This window comes from Trachurus trachurus, assembly GCF_905171665.1.
Source record: "Trachurus trachurus genome assembly, chromosome: 24".
NCBI lineage: Eukaryota > Metazoa > Chordata > Actinopteri > Carangiformes > Carangidae > Trachurus > Trachurus trachurus.
The window spans coordinates 17,581,214-17,594,728 of record NC_139910.1 but is presented as its reverse complement, the minus strand read 5'-3'; the positions used below and the strand labels follow the sequence as shown (position 1 = coordinate 17,594,728).

The following is a 13,515-nucleotide window of genomic DNA, read 5'->3' as shown; positions in this document are numbered from 1 at the left end:
CAAGTTTTTTATTTTCTTGACTGGAGATTATATTGAGCTTGAGACCAATGTCCTTGCAGAAGGGATAGAGGTCCACTCTGTGTTCTTTAGTTTCAGCATGTGGATCAGAAGAACATGTGGGAGCAACATCACACTCTGTTGCACTAGACGTACAGCTGTATTCAGGGTTGACACTGCCCATGCTCTGATTGGCCATGGTGACTGACAAAACAAGAGCAGGAAGTTCAAAAGCCTCTTTTGAAAGTTTGACTGCATCTTCACAATTTTTGAGCTTTCTTACCCTGTTCATGAGCTCAGATGCAAAACTTTTCCTCTGGTCTTCACTCCAATGGCCAAAGTCAAAGTTGTACTCAAGAATTTCCATGATGAACTCTTCCTGGGATGAATTCATTGCCACAGCAAATTTAGCAATTTCAAGCAACATGGAATTACCCAAAGAGTGAATACTGAAGTTTTGCTTTGGGCCAAATCCAACATTATATAGGCCTAATCTTCTTGATATGTTGAATGTGCCGTACCTGTCGAGTGAGAAAAGGATTTGTTGTACACGGTTTGAACGTAACTTCCACATGTTGTTCTCCGTTTCCATTTCTTCTTCCTCCATGTCAAATTTGTATGGCACATACAAACATGGCCTTGAAACCTCTCTCTTCTCTTTACTCCCAGCAATTTCATGTGTGCCCACACAACTTGATTCTGGGTCACTGTGGATGTCAGAAATTGTTGGATTTTTGAAGTCATCACTATTGTCATCATTTTCTGAATCTGTGGGTTCATCTGAGTCTAAAGGACACATGTAGTTGAAATCATCCTCCACTGTTTGACTGGTAGACACATTGGAGGGATGAGACAGAGCATTTGCTTCTTCCTGTTCAGCCTCTTCTGGTCTGTGCCGTTTAGTGACACATTCTCTTGTTGAAAGAAAGCTTTTTTCCTGTTTCCTTTTTAGATCAGACCGATTTCTTCTGTCTGTCTGTTCTTCAAACAGTGGGACTTCCACGCTGGATAGAGCTAATCCTTTTTCAAAGGTATTTTTCTGGAAGGAAAATGGCTCACTTTTAGACTCAGGACTGATTCTGGTACCAGTGGTGAGAAGTTGCTGCTCCTCTTCCTGCAGCTGTGGCGTTGGGAACCAAACTTCATTTTTTTGACTGTCCTTGTTGTCCATCCTCAGTGATCTTCTGGATCTGCTGGCCTTTTCTGTATGTAGGTAGAGGGGAAATGTATAGCCTATATGATACATATTATATCTGAGACATAAGTTATGCTCAATGTAAATATGTTAGCATCCCATTCATCTGACTGTAATGCCACATAGCTCAGAGTAATAGAGAGGATTTCTATAATTATGTGTCTTATTGTTAGTGTACTTGGATATTTGGACTACTAAAAAACAGCAACAACAAAAAACATGACATCAATCATTGTGTTGGGCCTTGAAGGGCTTATTTATAACTATTGTGTGTAGAGCAGGACCATACCTCCACTACTTTGCAAAGTTTGAGTTATTTAAAAACAAAGTTGATGGGAAAATGTGTGCACCTGTATGTGCTTATTGTGAAAAGGTATAAATACAAAGCTCAATGTTACTATTTCAAGAATGGAAACTGGATCATACAAATAAAAATTGTGAAAAATCAGAAAATATGGCTTTCCTCACAGGTGCTGAGATTTCTAGCTCCCTTGCTATGGAGCTAAAACACTGCCATCAAGCAAAACTGAAAGAAAAAATGTTGAAAGCTTGAAACCCCGTGTTTGAAAGCGTACAAAAGATTTGTATGTGTAAATAGTGTTTTGAAAGGCTGAAATAAGATTTCAAATCTCTGAAAACATTATTTTGTATTTGAATTTTCATTTCAAATCTCTGCAGCGTTTCTTTGTTTTTTTCCCTTTCACTTCTTTACAACTACAGCAATGTTTTTACAGTGTTTCAACAACACACTTTCAGAGTTCAAAATTTGGCACTATTCTCCCAGTATAATTTTGTTATCCAGTTTTGAAACCTTGTAAATGGAGATCTGAAAACTGGTGTGAATATATTTAGAAAAAAGTGTTGACATGTTGAAACCTGAGTTTTGAAAGGGTGAATCACTGATTTGAACATTTTGAAGGAGTAAATAGTGTTTTGAAAGGCTGAAATAAAAATAAAAATCTCTGAAAACATTATTTTGTATTTGAAAATTAATTCCAAATCTTTGTCTTTTTCTTTTACTTCTGTACAACTACAGCACTGTTTTTACAGTGTTTCAACAACACACTTTCAGAGTTTCAAATTTGGTAGTGTTCTCACTGAAACTAAGTTTTGAAACTCTGTGAAAAAGTTTTGAAACTCTGAAGACAGAAGGCGGGATTTAGTAACAACCTTCTCAGCCTATTGGTTGCTGAATAAGCTTATAGTCCAATGACATATCGTCCTGTCGATCGGCCACACAAGACTGACAGACTGCTCCACCAATGCAGTGACAGAGCAGAAACGCGCTCGCTCACGTCCCCCGCTGTCGTGAATCCAGATATTGATTGTTGCCGTAGTACAGTGGGTAGAGCAGTTGCCTGCTGCCACGCAGGTGAGCTGGGATCGAATCCAGGAAGGGTCGCACATTGACAGTTTTTTGTCTTGTATATCAGCCCACCGGTGTGTCCCCGGCCGGCTAATAATGTGTCCGTGTCCCCCATGGAGAGGCCCCCCTCTGTAGCGGTAGGCGGTGAGCAGCCGAGGCAGACTGTTTCAGCCTCTCACCCACACAGTGCTCTCCTGTTTTAAATTAGGCTACTACTCCTTTATTTCCTAAGTATTTAGTTACCATACGTTACATTGGTGACAAAAAAAAAAAAAAAGACGGCAGAGCGAGCTGAGTGACCCAAGCCCGCACTGTGTAACGGGTGCGGAAGCCCGCTACCTACCGCTACAAAGGGGGGCTTCTCCGGTGTGTCCCCGGCCAGCTAATAATGTACAGTGGGCTGATATACAAGACAAAAAACTGTCAATGTGCACCCCTTCCTACATTCGATCCCAGATCAGGCAACCGCTCTACCCACTGTACTACGGCAGCAATCAATGATCTGGCTTCGCGACAGCGGGGGATGTGAGTGAGCGCGTTTCTGCTCTGTCACTGCATTGGTGGAGCAGTCTGTCAGTCTCGTGTGGCCGATCGACAGGATGATATGTCAGCTTATTCAGCAACCAATAGGCTGAGAAGGTTGTTACTAAACCCCGCCTTCTGTCAGAGTTTCAAAACTTTTTCACATAGTTGTACAGAAGTAAAAGAAAAAGACAAAGATTTGGAATGAATTTTCAAATACAAAATAATGTTTTCAGAGATTTGAATTTTTATTTCAGCCTTTCAAAACACTATTTACTCCTTCTAAATTTTCAAATCAGAGATTCACCCTTTCAAAACTCAGGTTTCAACATGCAGGGATGCAAACAGGTCAGGACCAAAAAAGAGAGGAATTCCGGTTTGCCGGTTTGTTGGAATTTTACGTTTACGTTTCCATGGTTTTCAGTCGTTGTCATAGTTGCGGTAAACGCATGGATCTATTAGTGGCTGTGTCCACCAGACGCGTTTTCAGCGCTCTGGGCGTCTATTTTACATTCAAACCCTATTGAGTTGGGCGCTCACAGCGCTCAGCGCCCTCGGCGGTAAAACGCCCGGGGCGCTTGCTTCTTTTTGTCGCGACGCTCAGAGCGCTTCGAGTTGAAATCTGTTCAACTTTTAGAACAGCGCTACGCTCGTCAATGTCACTTTTCCCCGCACTGACCAATCAGAATCAAGAAGGGGCGGGACTTACGTTACCGACAGCAACACAACCGGAGACGTGGCTCGGTTTATATCATGACCATCACTTGTGTTGAAGGTAGGCCGACCTCAGGGTCCATGTCAAAAGCTGCTGCTAATGCTGTTGTGACTTTCTGACACTCGTTGTAGTGTTTACATTAAACAAGGCAGGAACACGGAAGTGTCAGAGGACTCGTTTTGTAACCTAGCAACAGCAGCGTTCTGACGAGGGAGAGAGAGAGCGCTAAGCGCTGGGAAAGCAGCGCTGAGAGCGCTGTCAGAGCTGAAAGCGCGTCCGGTGGACACGGCCCCTTAACGCTGGCTTTTAACACGGATGTCAATTTGTGTGATATTCATTGTTAAAAGCTGGTTTGATGATCCATGCGTTTTACAGATTTTCATTGAAAAAAAAAAAAAAAAAAAAAAGAAATCCATGCATTTACCGCGACTACCGAAACCATGGAAACGTAAACATAAAATTCCACCGGAAGAGCAAAACCGGCAAAACAGGCTTAAGTTTTTGACGTTCGGAAAAAGGTGGATAGATGGACATAGTTTTCAGAAGGCCAACATTTCTATATTAAAAATGCTTTAAAAAAAAAAATCCTTTGCAATATTTCAATTTTGGAGATACTGATTTTTAGGTCTTCACTGAATGTTAGTCATAATTATTACTATTAAAATAAACTGAATAAATAAAGACATGGGATATTTCATTCAGTGTGTAATGGACATATAGGCCTATATAATGTGTTAGTTTCACTTTAATTGAACACATTCTACATCGCGGAGGCAACGTCTTAGGGTTTCCTTCACCTCTGAAACGGGGCAGAGCTCCGTGGAAACACCTGCCTGACACAGCAACGTAGGGAACTGTGCATGTCCGCGGCGCACAGCTCCACGGACATGCACGGGGGGGGGGGAAACTGCGTCGCCGTCACACCGACTGCACGCGGATACGCGCCGCTTTAATGAGCGTGCATGTCGCGCGTCAACATTGGAGGTAGGCTGTTATCAGTATAATCAGAGACAACCATGAATGAGTTCGCCTCAGTTTCACGTGATTGTCACTGTCAGCCTGTTAGAAAAACATTTTTACTGACCCCAGCTGAGACGCTGAGACGCTGAGACCCCCCCCCCCCCCCTCCCAAAAACAAAAACTCTTCGGATCTGAACGATTCACACAAGTCACCTAATTGGCCATGAAAAAAGTGAGTTTCGCTTTTCGGCGCGCTGTTTGCATCCCTGAACATGTCAACACTTTTTTCTAAATCAGTTTTCATATCTCCAATTACAAGGTTTCAAAACTGGATAACAAAATTATACTGGGAGAATAGTGCCAAATTTTGAACTCTGAAAGTGTGTTGTTGAAACTGTTGAAATGCTGTAGTTGTAAAAAAGTGAAAGAAAAAAACAAAGAAACGCTGCAGAGATTTGATGTGAAAATTTAAATACAAAATAATGTTTTCAGAGATTTGAAATCTTATTTCAGCCTTTCAAAACACTATTTACACATACAAATCTTTTGTACACTTTCAAACACGGGGTTTCAAGCTTTCAACATTTTTTCTTTCAGTTTTGCTTGATGGCAGTGTTTTAGCTCCATACCTTCCTCTCTTGGCCACTGTAATTGCACACATTAAAAGCAAGATATACCTCGTCAGACCTAAAGCGGGGTACAAACTACAGGTTAATCGGGCCAATTTTTTTTTTTTCCTGCCAGTAATAGGCTTTGGTCCACCATGTTTGTTTACACCGAAGTCACGTTTGACCACGTGAGATATGGAATATTGAGGATGAAGAACCTGATACTCTGCTGAAGAACCGCTCTGTAGTGCACACCACACACTATAAGATCAGAAGAGAGAGATCTTGTGCGATCTGTCTTTTGTCATCATTAAAGCAGAAGTGAGTGATATATTTGTGTTAATATAAGTCTTAAATAGTTATATCTTCTGACAGCAATCACTTACATAGAGTGTTTGGACTGAAACACGGGTCTCTCAGTCCCTCTGCTCTGCTCTGAGCCGAAGAGAAAACATTTATCGTATCCTACAGTTTTTATCCAATGAGGAGAGAGAACGGCATGCAGGGCTGTGTGTGCAGCCAAGGGACGCCGTGAATGTGGTGACGTAGCGACGAGGACTGTTATGGTGCGTTCAAGGAAACTCGTATTTTTCCGACCGTGAAGTGGTACCAGTTCGATCTGGTACGAGTTCACCGGTCGGAAGTTACGAGTGGCCGTTATAGTGACTTTCACCGGTAAAACAGGTCGGAAAAACACGAGTGGGTTGCCTGGAACGCTACAAAGTCGTAAGTTGTGACTTGAAGCTGTAATTTACGATTTCAAAAGCCTGCCTGGAACGCAGCATTAGCGAAAACGACCGGATCACTCACTTCTGCTTTAAGTGTGAAGGTTTGAAGAACCCTGTAGTGTGTACCCCCCATAACCTGATCCTTTAGGAGTTATGTCTCATGATGTTGGATTTGCAACTCACCTTGGAAAACATGATCAGCTCAGCTGTGACTTGCTCCAACATCTCAGGGCCACATTTTGTACTGACGTCTTAGATATCCATCCAATCAGTGATTCTGCTGGTTTAACGTAGCCCTGAATGAAACACAATTTTAATATTTGTCAATTATTCCATGTATTGTTTCCACAGCATTCATAAAAGACTGAGAACAGCAGTTATCTTATTCCTTCATACACTGTGTGGGAGACGATGGACACTAAATGTGTGCTTCCAAACAAGCCAATTAGCCATAAAATATGTTGCTATTTTGTCAGATAATGGGATCGCGATATGAGTCAAGATTTCAGTTGTGATGGTCATTTGTGCTATTAATTCGAGTCTGGCAGAATTAAGAATAGGTGCACTTGCGTGTAGGAATACAGTAGTTCAAAGAGTGAAAAATGTAGTTCCACATGAAATAGCTGTTTAACAGTAGGATAAAGAAGTGAAAACATTCTGAATTAAGCGTGAAAAAAGATGGGGTGGGGTGAGACTGAAAAGACTGTTTTGGAGATGACCCTGTCCACAGAAGTACACTGACTGGCTCCAGTGCCAGTTCTCCCATCTGGGCTCTCAGATGGCAGCTGGCTGATCTCAACTTACTGCAGGTAATACATGGACAATAGATAAATACCTCACACAAACCCACATCAAACATTTTTTTTAGTTTTGCTTTAATTAAATGGGCATTAATTAAGCAATATTACCCGAGAGGGTGTGCTTTAACGTCATTTGAGCACGACGGTAAGCGCCGAGGTCCGCAAGCATCACCGAAGTGCTCAAATTACGTTTAAGCACACCCTCTCGGGTAATATTGCGATTATACAACAATTACCAACAAAATAAAGCGTATAATTAAATAAATATTCATGTTGATGGACGTTTTGCTCACAAAATTTAAAGTTTTTTGCGAGTGTGCTTCCCGTTTCCATGGAAATAATTGGGGTGTTATATCTATCGCTCTGGGGTTTGACTAATAACTGAAACACAATCAGTCACGTCAGTAGACTCCTATGTGTAATGGAACCTAGTTCACCTCTACAGCAAATAGTCCGAACCTTAGTAACGACCTAGCAACAGAAATGATTTTCTAGTCCCAGATGAGTGAACTCTGAGCTGACGTTCATGTTTTAACGCGGTCTCGGACTTTCCCGAACTAAATCAACACTGCACAAACTCGCCCAAGTTTATAACAAAGATGCCGTTTTTTTCATTTCACAGATGTAGCTTCTACAACCGCAAACTCTGCATGTAAATGAAGTTATAGCGCCGTGTCGCCGACACAGCTGATAGAGAAAGCCAAACGATTACTCCAGACTATTTAAAAGCCCAAAAGGCGCAAGCGAGAGAGAGGGAGAGAGAGAAACATACAGGTAATCACCTCCGTTTTATCCAATGAAATATTCAGCTCCAGGCCATATTTTAAAAAAACATATTCACCGCGATCACAACTCGTGTCTCTCCGACTTTGTAACGTTACACACATGGGAGGGAGACAATCCTCTCGGCTGTAACGGGGAAGTTTACAATAACAAAAAATAAAATAAAATAATTGTTCTATAAATGTGACTTTGGCAGCTGTCAGGAACAACCTACAGGAGGTCAATGTAGTTTGTGATATATTTTCACGAGTAATAAATGACGTTTCTGAAAATAAAAGGGGGAAAAATCCATGTTGCCATGGAGATGTGTAAACAACATGACATGGCGAAGTAATATTTTCAGTGATGAGTCAGCCGTGCTGTAATTAAGCAATATCACACGAGAGGGAGTGCTGTTGTACTGTATATCAGCACGGCTGTGATTCGGTCGTAGGCACGAGGCCGCAGGCCGAGTGCCGCAGATAATCACACCGTGCTGATATACAGTACAACAGCACGACCTCGAGTGTGATATTGCTTTTATACAACAGTGCTACGAGCGCATTTTTAGAACAGTAATAAACTACAAGAGATTATGATTTGTTTGTTTATTTAATCATTTATTTGGCTCCGCCAACAGAAATAGTTCCGCAACTGGAAGGGAGACAAGGCTGTTGCCAGGCAACACATAAACATTTCATACTAGCTTGCTACGAGCTACAAGCTTCTCCACCGAGCTGCTTCCAGTGCTGGTTCTGGTTCTGAGCCCGTGTCTGATCAGCACCGCAGCAACAGGACCAGCGTGAAGACACAGAGACGTTATCGATACCGTATTACATTTGTTTATCATCTATGTAATCAATATAAACACTGCTGAAGCTAAGTAGCTGAGCTACGTGGCTAACAACAGCTAATGCTAATATCAAAACACATCACCGTCAAAACGTAGTTGCCCCCGCGGCGATTTTTTTTCCAGCCGGGTTTAGTAGAGATTTATCTCCAATTAGACGGACCAGGTCAGCCTAGGTCCAGGTTTTAATGTTCAGGTCCGTTTATAACTGTAAGTTAACAGCAGCAGCAGCAGCAGCAGCAGCAGCAGCAGCAGCAGAGAGATGGGGCAGCTCCTGTATGGGGAGCCTGGCTCTGACTTAGCTCCTGTCCAGCTGAACAGCGGAGTGATTATGTCTGTGAAAAGTCCCAGTGCTGTTATACTGTATATCAGCACTATGGAACGTCTCGTTGTCCAATCAAATTGCTCGGTTGGGACCGGTCGGAACTAACTGTTGTATAATGCTGATTTGAGCACGTTCTAAATGTAAAATGTAATTTTGTTGCTATCAATGTTGATGGTGATTTTATTTTGTTTTGGAGGAATGTTCTGTTTGGGCTCCCTGGCCTGAAAAAAAAACAAGGAAAAAGCTAACATAACTTTTATTATCAACCTTATTATTTTAATGGCAAAATTTCATATTCACAAATGTAAGTTCATTAAAAAAAAACCTTCCTTTACTGCTTTTAACAGTGAGCTCAAGCAATACATAACCTCCATCAAATTTTCAAACAACCAGAAAGCGATTAAGACTATCAATATATGTGAAAACTTGAACATTTTGTTGTAAACTTATAAATTCCCCCTGGCGTATAATATAAACAAAAAAAAAAAAAAGCACGTTCTAAATGTCTTATTGACCAATCAGATTGCAGACTCTCAACCATCAGTGCCAGCAATGCCTCCGGCCGCAGGGGGCAGTAGACCGTCTTTGGTAGTGAGCCTATTATGGTTTAGTGCACCACAATAAGACACATCACAGGAAACTGACTTGGAAAACGCACACAGGCTGTGAGCAAAAACAGAGGCATAAAAAAACAAGATTGGTGGCTTCACAAGAAAACAAAAAAAAGCACAGAGAGAGAGAAACACACGTACACACATGCACATGTATTAGGGCTCGTCACAAAAATGAAGGCGGTAGAATGACTGGAGGTGGATGTATAACATTTAATTTGTTTTCAAATTCAAATCATGGTATAAAGACAGAAAAATAACAACTAAATCATACCCCACTAAAACTCAATTTGGCTAATTGTGAGTGAAGTGTTCACTTTTCCCAATTCCTCACAATTTCTCCCTTACATGATTTTGCTGACTTTGTGATGTCTACATCGTGGACATGGAAAAGTTGCAGTAAAGTTGCTTCAGACTGATAGTACTCAGCTAAAAAATCAATCCATAGGGTCAATCTGATGTAGCATTTCAGAATAAAAACCCTCCGAATTTTCACATTTCTCTTTGCTCCATCAGTAAAACAGACTGATAGTACTCGACCTCGACCACTCAACTCACTTTAATTTAAAAAATCTCGGCAGCATAGATACCAAAACAACACCAGCAGTTAAACTGTAAATTCGCAGAGTCCCCGGTCCAGCCACTGAACATCTGCACCCATCGCTGTGTCGCTGCTTGTCGACTTCCTAGAGAGGTTCATTCTCCGCCATGATAGAAAAAAAAGGACGAGACAGACGGAGGTAGACTTACCAAACAATGTACAGTCGATTAGTCTCCCTTGTTGGCACCACGCGTGGTTTTGAAACAAAGTCTTGTCGTCAACCCACGACGGAAACCTCTGAATACAACCCGGAGTTCACAGGAAGTAAAGAAATGGCAGATCGCGGGGACTCCAAAATAAAAGTTTCTTCATATTATAACCATAACGTGTCCGTCACCTCTTACTCCAGCTCACTGTTTCTTTTGGTTACATTTTTACCTACAGCTATAAAAAACATCATAATTCCAGTATCACCTTTTATTATAAGGGCATCAATGTTTACCTTAAAATTCAGAATAATGATCATCTGACTATCTTAGTGCTTGCTGTCAGTCACAATAACTGCTAACCAAAACTGAAGTGATGGAAATGAATAGGCTATACGTACTCAAAAAGTCATTTGGCATTAGCAATGACACATTTGTAGCGAATAAAATTAGATTTACTTTATTCAAGGTTTTATTGTAAGATGTTTGGCATGGCCTTCAGGTGAATTCTCTGGTTGCCACACAGCTCTGAAATCATGGTGATGAGTGTGGTGGAAAAAATACACAAGAGCAATCTAATTTAATTTATTTAATTAATATATGAAAAGAGCCACATTAACATCGCTATATTATTATAATATTCAATGTGAAATTGTGTATTATTGTAATGTATTTTGATCGTGACTACCTTCTGTGAATCTGACTGTTACCCTGCTCATTACTCAATTGTGTTTTGTCAGTGGAGTAAATAACTTTTCACTATTTGCAATAAAATCCAAAAGACATAGGCTACTAAATAAAGGTGGTGCAGTGGAGTGAGTTGTTTTGTCAAGTGCCAGTAAATGCATGCAGTAAAATGTCATGTGGAAATTGATGTATAATCTGTCGACTGAATGAGACACACAATTATGTCTTAATGATGTTGTCTGATCCTGGTCTCAGTGCTGTGAGATACCAGTCAGCTATGTGGAAACACTGGTATGACATGACAAATTTGTATGTATTTGTATGGACATGGAGTCTAATAATAAAGCCTATCTGATCTAATAAACTTGTAATCTGCACCCCTCTAAATGCCCCGTGGATGTATAATTTTTTTTAAATATAGTTTTAAATAAGAATTATCCATATTGAACCTTTAATTTCTGTGCCATAGATAACAATGTTTTCAAAATTACATCAGTGAATCATGATCAACATAATTTCCCACTCAAATTTAGAGCTAAATATCAAGTTATATATTCCATTGTGTAAACAGAGCTCAAAATATTTTCCCTTTAATTGCTCAAACTGAATATTTAATTTTTTAAAAGTAATAAAGATGAAGACACAAAAATTGAGATACTCAAAAATATTTATGTGTATAGAAAATACAGTAGACACTTTAATTTCCATAGTATCTTGTGCAGTGTAATCAAATTATTTTCAAAACAAAATCAGAAAGGCAAAAAATATACAACAAAATGAAAGAAAAAATCTGTTTACATTTTTGTAGTAATACGATGACAGGACAGTTTTCAGAAAAATACAGCAAACGCCACTATTCTGTTCATTGTAAGATACCTCACATGTGAATCATAATGATATCATTCCTATTTAATGTCTATCTCGTTCCTATTTAATGTCTACCTCCTTCTGTTTTTGAACACAGACATCATCATAACGGTTGGACACAACTGGCACGTTTTCTTTCTCCATTTTAATTTAAGTACTGTCAGTGTCCTGCTGTGCGGTTATAAAGCAGAATGCCTGGGATCCTACAGATTTAAGTGGGATTTCAAACTTCACATCGTCAGCGTCTGATTCTGTTTTCACACTGCTCTCAGTGTTTGGACATACAGCTAGAACACCATATCCTTCAGATACTTGTGGTCCGGCCAGATACTGGGCCTCCTCTGTTCCTGATTCTGTTTTTATTTCTGTTTTTATGTTGCTTTCAGATGGTGGACACATGGCTAACAAATTATAACCAAGGGATCCAACAGGTTCACTTATTTCCACAGAGACTGGTTCAGGTTTAACAGCAACATGAAATGATTCATCTTCATCCTCTTTGATCTGTACGTCTTGGAGAGGACCATCACAAACTCCACTCATCATCACTGGACTCCCTGTCTGCTGTTTTATTGTCTCAGGGTATATTTGGGGCTTGATGTCCTCCTGATGAAACCAAACTTCTGCATTACTCTGCACATCAACAAGACAGGCATTCCTGACATCTGAAAAACATTTCAGTTGCTGAGCAGACATCTCTGCTTCTCGCGATGTGACTGGTTCTGGTTTAACAACACCGTAATGTGAATCATCTTCACCCACTTTTATCTGTATGATTTCTTGGAGAGGACCGTCACAAACACGTCTCCCTGGACTCTCGGTCACCTGCATTACTGTCCCAGGATGTTTCGGGGATGCTGTGCCCTCATACATCCACAGTTCCTTGCACGTGTTGACAACAAGAACATTGACATGGCTGACAGTTGAATGGGATCTCATCTGCTGAACAGCAGCATGAACAAAACCAGCATGTCTGGCATCTGAACGATGTTTCAGTTTCTGAGCAGCTTTGCCCTCTTTATTTTTTGTCTTTTCTGCTTCTTCCACACATACTTCGGAATTTTTTCTCTTTTGTATTGATCCATTTGACGCTTTCTTCTCAAACACAAATGGTAGTTTGAAGACCTCATTTGCTAGGTGCAAATTCCTCTTGTAGGTTTTGGCTACGACTTTGATTTCAGATAACGCAGCAATAGAAAATTCCCAGCGTCTGTAATTCTGTGAGCTTATATCAAAGTTATAGTCAAGGATGTCATACAGAGTGTCTGGATAATAGTGTCTTGGTTTCCTCATCAAAAATTTATAGATCTCCATTGCTACAGCTGTGGTCAATAGCTTTAAATCAAGTTTCTCCTTTTTTTCTGATTTTGATGTCATTTCAAGGTCCAGACCTATCTTTGAGCAGAGTGGAAACTTGTCTTCAATAGTCAGTTTAGGTCTCCTTACTTTGACAGCACCACTCAGATCAGTCAATGTGGTGGCTTTTTCCTTCTTTGTTAGCAGTGCCAGCTTTCTTTCTTTGGTTGTTTCCTTCCTTTCATTTTTCTGCACGGCAGAGTCATCTTTCATTTCATCTCTAGGAAATTTCTTAGTCTGAATAAGAACAATGTCATTGAACCGTGTTGGGCCGTTGGGAAGAAGTGCCATTCTGTGCAACAGTGCCAAAGGATTCAAATCTCGACTCTGAATGTAAATGTTAAAGTTGTGCTCAAGAACATCCCTCATGAGCTGAATTCTATGTCCACACAATTTTTTGGCAAAGTGAAACACTTCCC

At 40.5% G+C, this 13,515-nt stretch overlaps 1 long non-coding RNA gene across 1 annotated transcript; it reads right to left on the bottom strand.

Moving 5' to 3' along the window:
- Positions 1-10,267, bottom strand: LOC311007215. The gene is made up of 3 exons (XR_014596410.1): positions 10,190-10,267; positions 6,275-6,387; positions 1-1,200 (listed from the first exon to the last, which is right to left on the bottom strand). It is a non-coding gene; the product is annotated as an uncharacterized lncRNA (long non-coding RNA).
- Between the last annotated feature and the right edge of the window lie 3,248 nt (positions 10,268-13,515).